This window comes from Triticum aestivum, chromosome 4A, assembly GCF_018294505.1.
Source record: "Triticum aestivum cultivar Chinese Spring chromosome 4A, IWGSC CS RefSeq v2.1, whole genome shotgun sequence".
Lineage (NCBI taxonomy): Eukaryota > Viridiplantae > Streptophyta > Magnoliopsida > Poales > Poaceae > Triticum > Triticum aestivum.
The window spans coordinates 517,008,498-517,016,300 of record NC_057803.1 but is presented as its reverse complement, the minus strand read 5'-3'; the positions used below and the strand labels follow the sequence as shown (position 1 = coordinate 517,016,300).

Here is a 7,803-nt window from a genome sequence, read left to right as displayed (position 1 = left end):
TGCCATCCGTTCGGCGCTAGGATCTTCGGTGATTTGGATCACGTCGTGTACGACTTCCTCATCCCCGTTCTTTGAACGCTTTCGCGCGTGATCTACAAAGGTATGTAGATGCAATCCGATCACTCGTTGCTAGATGAACTCATAGATGGATCTTGGTGAAACCGTAGGAAATTTTTTGTTTTCTTCAACGTTCCCCAACATAGACATAAGTTGTCATTTGATTAACGGGATCACATCATTAGGAGAATGATGTGATTGAATTGACCCATTCCATTAGCTTAGCACTTGATCGTTTAGTTTGTTGCTATTGCTTTCTTCATAACTTATACATGTTCCTATGACTATGAGATTATGCAACTCCCGTTTACCGGAGGAACACCTTTGTGTGCTACCAAACGTCACAACATAACTGGGTGATTATAAATGTGCTCTACAGGTGTCTCCGAAGGTACTTGTTGGGTTGGCGTATTTCGAGATTAGGATTTGTCACTCCGACTGTCGGAGAGGTATCTCTGGGCCCTCTCGGTAATGCACATCACTTAAGCCTTGCAAGCATTGCAACTAATGAGTTAGTTGCGGGATGATGTATTACAGAACGAGTAAAGAGACTTGCCGGTAACGAGATTGAACTAGGTATTGAGATACCGACGATCGAATCTCGGGCAAGTAACATACCGATGACAAAGGGAACAACATATGTTGTTATGCGGTCTGACCGATAAAGATCTTCGTAGAAAATGTAGGAGCCAATATGAGCATCCAGGTTCCGCTATTGGTTATTGACCAGAGACATGTCTCGGTCATGTCTACATTGTTCTCGAACCCGTAGGGTCCGCACGCTTAACGTTACGATGATAGTTTCACTATGAGTTTATATATTTTGATGTACCGAAGGTTGTTCGGAGTCCTGGATATGATCACGGACATGACGGGGAGTCTCAAAATGGTCGAGACATGAAGATTGATATATTAGAAGCCTATGTTTGGACATCGGAAGTGTTCCGGGTGAAATCGGCATTTTACCGGAGTACCGGGAGGTTACTGGAACCCTCCGGTAACCTAATGGGCCTTAATGGGCCTAGTGGAGGAAGTGGAGAGGAGGCCAAGGGGCAGCCGCCCGCCCCTCCCCCCCAGTCCGAATTGGACAAGGAAGGGGGTCGGCGCCCCCCCCCCTTCCTTTTCCCTCTCTCTCCTTCCCCCCAAGTCCTAGTCCAACATGGAAAGGGGGGAGTCCTACTCCCAGGAGGAGTAGGACTCCTCCTGGCGCGCCCCTTACCTGGCCACACCTCCTCCCCTTGCTCCTTTATATACAGGGGCAGGGGGCACCCCAGACACAACAGTTGATCATTGATCTCTTAGCCGTGTGCGGTGCCCCCCTCCACCATAGTCCTCGATAATATTGTAGTGGTGCTTAGGAGAAGCTCTGCGACAGTAGAACATCAATATCGTCACCACGCCGTCGTGCTGACGGAACTCTTCCCCGACATTCTGCTGGATCGGAGTCCGGGGATCGTCATCAAGCTGAACGTGTGCTAGAACTCGGAGGTGCCATAGTTTCGGTGCTTGATCGGTCGGGTCGTGAAGACGTACGACTACATCAACCGCGTTGTGCTAACGCTTCCGCTTTCGGTCTACGAGGGTACGTAGACAACACTCTCCCCTCTCGTTGCTATGCATCACCATGATCTTGCGTGTGCGTAGGAATTTTTTTAAAATTACTACGTTCCCCAACACAAGGTGCATGCATACCTACTGTTGACATGGAGTAGCAGGTAGCACAGACAGTAGATATCATTCTCATAATGATTTCGGCTATGTGATTAAAATGCCGCTTCTTGCAACCATGATTATTTTTGCATTCCAGCATATGGGCAGGACTCTGCATAAAAAAATACCTCCATAGGCATCCTAGAACATGGACACACACTCAATCAATTAAAGATGAACTGAATCGAATTAACAACAACAAGTTCGTCCTGCGCCAGGCAACAAGTGAACAAAATGTGCATCATATACAAATAGGTGCATAACATATTACAAAAATGCAGACACCTGTAAAACAAGTCTCTAAGCAAATAATAGTGCTAATACAGGTCGGCCTCAACTTTTATTGTCCAAACAGCATACCCATTACAGAACCATTCATTCCTGGGATCAAATGCTACAGATCACACCCATCCCAAGTGGCAACTAATGGCCTACATACCTATAGGAATGTGATCAACAAATTTATGTGTGTCATAGACCAGTATAATTCCAAGCTAACCTTGATGAATTCAATGTATGTGTGTTAAACTGCGGATTTGGTCTATTATTTGAAAAGAAAAAAATAATCCCTTGTGTAATAAAAATGCTGGAGCTTAATTTAGGAAAGGTGCTCAAGCCTAGAAAGAAATTAGACATGCCACATAAAGCAGACAGAAAAAATAAACTATGAATCCATGTACATTGGCATCCTACATAATTGGTCAACTGGAGTGTATATAAAAATTACCTTGAAAATAACTGATCACTTGCACGAAGCCTTATCTTTCATTGTCGTGAACAGAGAAGGTAGTACAAATCTAGAATTCTTTCCATGTTCCACTTCTTAAATCTGCCAAAGATAAATAAATAAAAGTTAATACTTAAGAACCAATATACCTTTAATTCAGCATCAAGACGAATTTGGATGTCACTCATGATAGGTTCATTAGGAACATGAACATGAAAGAGAACAAAAGAAAAGTCTCTCTTTATTACATGTTTATTCAGTCTAATGGACTTATGCATGGGCGAATTGTGTTTCCATGTACGCCCATGCATGCGAGAATGACTAATGGAGTTATATTCGTTCATCTAATCATGTAAAACTATGTCCAAATCATAATCCATTACTTTTTATGCAACAGAGTAATAAGTGAAAGAAAATTATCAGCAATTTGATAGAAAAAGCACACATATTTGATCAGATGAATCCAAATAATATCAACGTTGGCACACTAAGCACGTAATATATATGCAGAGTAACATCAACAATGAGATTTCAAGCTAGTTGGTGCTTCAGATCTGTTTGCTACATAGAACCATTCAGAGCTAGGTTGGTTCAGTTACCTTCATCTAAGTGACATGTTTGGATGGCATGTTGTAGTTGCACTCACCGTCCTCGACTACCATCCCCTGACTCCTCCTGGACCCCTCTGCTCCTCTCTCCACGAGGTGGAGGTGGTGCTGCTCCCGCCCATGGACGCTGCCGGGGCGTAGGCTTTGTCTTCATCATCAGACTCGGGCCGGCAGCGTAGTCCAGGGCAGATCGGCCGGGTAGAGGTTGAGGGCGGGGAACTGCACCATCGCTCACAGACAGAGGGAGGAGGCGTTCGACAGGAATCCGTGGAGTCTAGAGGTGCTATGGCGGCGTGAATCGACAGAGGATGATGCTTGCTGGTGGCCTGAGTGAGAGAGGACGAGCGAGCAAGAGTTTGATTTGTGGGCCTTCCAGGAGGATGGGTTTGATTAATGGTTGGTATGTATATGCATTGTAAGGAAAGAAATAATGCGGAGATTTTGGAATGATGGTTGATTGCTTTCGTTTTGCAAGTAAGGAAGAGGATCTGGCGCGGGCCCACATGTGCCCATCGTAACAAAAAGGAATCGCTGGAAAAAAAACAACGGGAATTAGTGATCGATCGAAGCGAACGAACGAAACAACGTGCACCATTAGGAGTAGAGAAAAAAGTAACACTTTCACAATAAGATTTGTTTATCATAGTTTACTTGTTAAATTTTTTAAAATCCTTTATTTGTTTCCCGAAAATCTATTATTTGTTTCATAAAGCAAATTGCATTAATAAGAGAGATCGGTTGATTTGGATAAGTTAGGAAAGTTAGATCCGTGATCTTTTGTATGTTGGAAAAGTGCTGATTTTTAAAAGAAAATAGTGGACTAAAAAATAAACCAATGGATAAGAAAACCAGTGGAGAGAGGTGGTGGGAGGTGGGAGCAAATAAAAACCGGACGAAAATAAAACCGGAATACCAGGCTACCAACTGCTCTATTAGGAGTAAAGATTTTGTCAACGACTTCCGATCCAAACCCTGGGGTGACTTGTTGGTGATTCTGATGATTGTTAGCGCTGGATTAGCAAATAAGGAAACGGTTCCTTTTGCAAAGGTGAAAAAAGCAAAGGCATCAGACAAAGCCGGGCTTCCAAGTGGGCCACCCACGCTGCGAGAAGTAGAATCCGGTCATCCGCCGTTTTCGCGCTAAACCAGCCCAACTCAAAACCAAACCGCCGCAAAATTTTCTCCGATCCCATTTGGGAGTCATCGTCGCCGCCGCCGCCGCCGCCGCGAGAGGGATCCGATCGCCGGTTCATGGCTGGTGCAGCGGTGGAAATGGGGCGAGGTGCCGGCGCCGGGAGCGTTGAACGCATCGAGTGTCTCCTCCTGGCGTGGGTGAGTCGCTCGCGCTGCTCCGGTGTTTCCGATTCGTCTCCAGCTTGTCCGTGTTCATGCGCTTTGTCGGATGCCTCTGGCCGCTAAGGGGATCGGCGGCCGGTGGGGTTTCCGCTAGGAGGGCTCGTCGGGCTCGGACGTTTCGGCTTTTGGAACCGGCCGAGCAGACGGTGGGGGTGGGGAACTTGCGTGGCTGCAGTTTTTGGGGTGGTTTCGCGTGCCTGGCTTGATCGTTCCCAGGAACGGTGTGGTTTACGTAACTGCCACTTGATTCGCCATTCGCCATTGGCGTCTTTGCCTGCGTTTCTGTGCGCCTGAGCTGCCTCCCATCATCCCATGCCCAGCACCTGCTTGGCGTATTGACCCATTGGTACCTTCTTCGTTTCTGTACGTGTAGGTGTGCATGTGCAACATGTAAATGGCTCTGCTTCGAGTTGTTGGTCGTTGGGTTTTGCACTCGAGGAATGTAACACTAAAAGGAAAAAAAATCATGAACAGTGCATCAGTTTGGGCATTGTTCGAGGGGATTTGGGTCAGTTGCAGGCTTACAGCCATCAAGTAGGTGTTGCAGCAATTGTATTCTCGTTTATGAAATTAGTGGTTGAGATTCTGAGTGGCTGTGTTGTCGTCAATGACAATTGCTTTTGGTTTATTGGGAGAATATGTAAATTGTTGCTCCAGGCATGCTCTCAGCCGCCTGAATTTGCTGTCAGATTGCCCGCTCTGATACTGCATGCTGTCTTCATTCCAGGAAGGCTGCACTACCCGAGACACCTCTGTTATTAGCGGCATTTATAGGCTGCTATTTTTTTCTCAGCCCACTCTGCATTTGGTCACTGACCAATGCTGACCTTTAGTCTGTCCAAGTTGAATGCTAATTAAAGATGCATGCACTTTTTTTTCTCTGTGCTATTTGAATCTGGTCGATTAATAGGAGATTCTTATGGGGTAGATTCAGAAAGGGCTTTTCCTGGATAACACGACCCCTGAGTTATAATACATCAAGAGCTTTTGGCATGCAAAGAGTGGCTTTCCAAGTATTTGTATCCTTGAATAGAGCAATCTTTTGAAATGGTTAATTATTGCCGGGCTGAAAATTGGGCGACATTTCTAGTTTCTGCAATTTTCCATATATTACATAAGTACATGCAGTTGAAATCATGTTGACCATATATTTTCATTACAACTCTTCAGGGGTGGACACCAGCACAACCTCAAGTTGGAAGTGACAATGTGATGCCGCAATCACGAACACAAGACACGTTGATAAGCCTGCCGTTCTGAACGAAGGCATTTGTATGATCCAAATGTGATCATTTAAGTCATTTATTGCAAGGTATATCGTCCCTTGCTTATCAAGGTGTATCTGTGTATGTTTTTAGCAAATAGTTAATTACATACCAGTTTAGATTATCTTCTGTTTTATGAGCACGCCCCTAGCATGTTTGCTGCATTGAAATTTTGATCTTGTAACAGGTCCAGGAGTAGGTCATTCTAGCCCATGTTGGCCCACTTTTCTTAGGGAACTCAAAGAGCATGTAGTAAGCCCACTTTGGCCCAGATATATGAACCTGATGTTGGTAATAATAGAATGTATAAAGTTATATAAATCAAGAAAAAATCCTCAAAAAAAAAGAAGTTCACAAAAAAGAAAACTCCAATCTCATTAGATTCGTACTACCTCTTTTCGAACTTGCATAGCCTGCACGTATTTTAAGACCAATAATTTATGAGTTATGTGCCATAAAAACTATACCATTGGAAACTTCTTTCGAATATGAATTCGACAGTATACCTTTTATGTCATATGGTTAATATTTTTGTTACCCAAATTTGTGGTCAAAGTTGACCTTAAAATACATGCGGGCCTTGTAAACCAAACCTGGGCCTTGTAAACCTGAAAGGAGGGAATAAATTCGAAAGTGACAATGTAGGACATGTTTTCATTGTTTCTTTACTAGTATATGTCCAGCGAATTTGAAATGTGATTTAAATGGTGGTCTGGGATTCAGGTCCACGGCCCAGCACTGTCATGTCCTACTTCTAAATGCAGCATGATGTGGTCTATCTCCTGTAGTCCTGTGTGAATCTGTTTCGCTGAATTGGCCACTCCATTTAGCGGCATCTTTTTTCCGAACATCTGCCCAGATGCTCCAAGGTCATATAATGTTGTGTTTACCTATGCTCTAGATTATCACAACATGCCTGTTCATAGGACGGCTTCTTCAGAAAGCATTGCATTTCTAGAAATCTGTGAGTTCTTGCTCAGTCTTTCTCTTCACCAGACATTTGGGTGATACTGTCCTTATGGCGCATCTTTTTTTCTGTAACTGATTGCTTTTAATTGTGCCTTTAAACTCAACACACCTAGCTAAGCTTCTGTCACAATAAACAGTTACTTATTTGATAATTCTTCTCTAACAAGGAAACCCCTTTATATAACTCAACAAAAAGGCTTAACTTCAACATTTACAGAGGCCCCTCTTGTCCATATTATCATACAAATTTAGGTACCTCACCGGCACAAAGTCATGTCATCACGTACATGATTTAGATGTTCACCTTATTCTTGAGCTATCATGGGAAGGTCAGAGTGGCATTAATTACTATATTAACTAGTTGGTATTGCTTGAAAGTTGAACAACAGAATGCAACTACCAGAATTTTTTATTCTTCTGCACCATTAGCTGGAAATAGGAGTTAGAAAGAAATATGGTGCGATTAATTATGAAAAAAAATTGTTCCAGTGATGTCATACCTCAAAACATGAAAATAAATCTCATTTTATCTGCATGTTAGGTAGCCTGGATGATGCAACGACAAAGATCCATAGAAGCTTCGAATTAATTGAGCTTACCCTATCTTCATGCTTTCTGTCATACCAAAGCGGCCTGGTGGGTGCACTGGAGGTTATAATATCTTTCTTTTACCTCTCTTGTTAGGTGCGGGTTGTGATGCAATGACAAAGATCTTAGTTTTTTTTCCACCCGACCTACCTCATTCTAGAAGGGGTAATGCAGTCTTCATCATTGATGTTACAGATACATCATATACCATCTTTCAGTTGCTCAGACTGTTGTGTTAGGTAAAGCTATACTGGGCTTTGCATCATGTCTGCATGCCTCCACAATATCTCACCTACTTTAGTTTTTGGGTTTTGTGGGGTCCTTCTCATGGGTAGAAATAGAACCTTCGGTAGACCTAACCTACCCTATCCTATGTAGTATGAATTTCAAAACATCTTTACTTTGTTTCGTCTCTTTTGCTTCAGAAAACAGATTTATCCAAAAAGTTTATGTGGCCATGACTTTCAGAAGCCAAAAAACAATAAAATAAAGTAGCCAAGCACGTGTCTCCCCACTCATGCCA

At 43.3% G+C, this 7,803-nt stretch overlaps 1 long non-coding RNA gene across 2 annotated transcripts; it reads left to right on the top strand.

Annotated features, from left to right (window-relative positions):
* Positions 1 to 4,179: 4,179 nt before the first annotated feature.
* Positions 4,180 to 7,803, top strand: LOC123082188 (uncharacterized). Of its 2 annotated transcripts, XR_006438970.1 has the most exons (3): positions 4,184 to 4,434; positions 5,629 to 5,770; positions 7,234 to 7,803. It is a non-coding gene; the product is annotated as an uncharacterized lncRNA (long non-coding RNA). The 2 variants fall into 2 exon arrangements; XR_006438969.1 differs by lacking the exon at positions 7,234 to 7,803 and having other exon boundaries at positions 4,180 to 4,434; positions 5,629 to 5,934.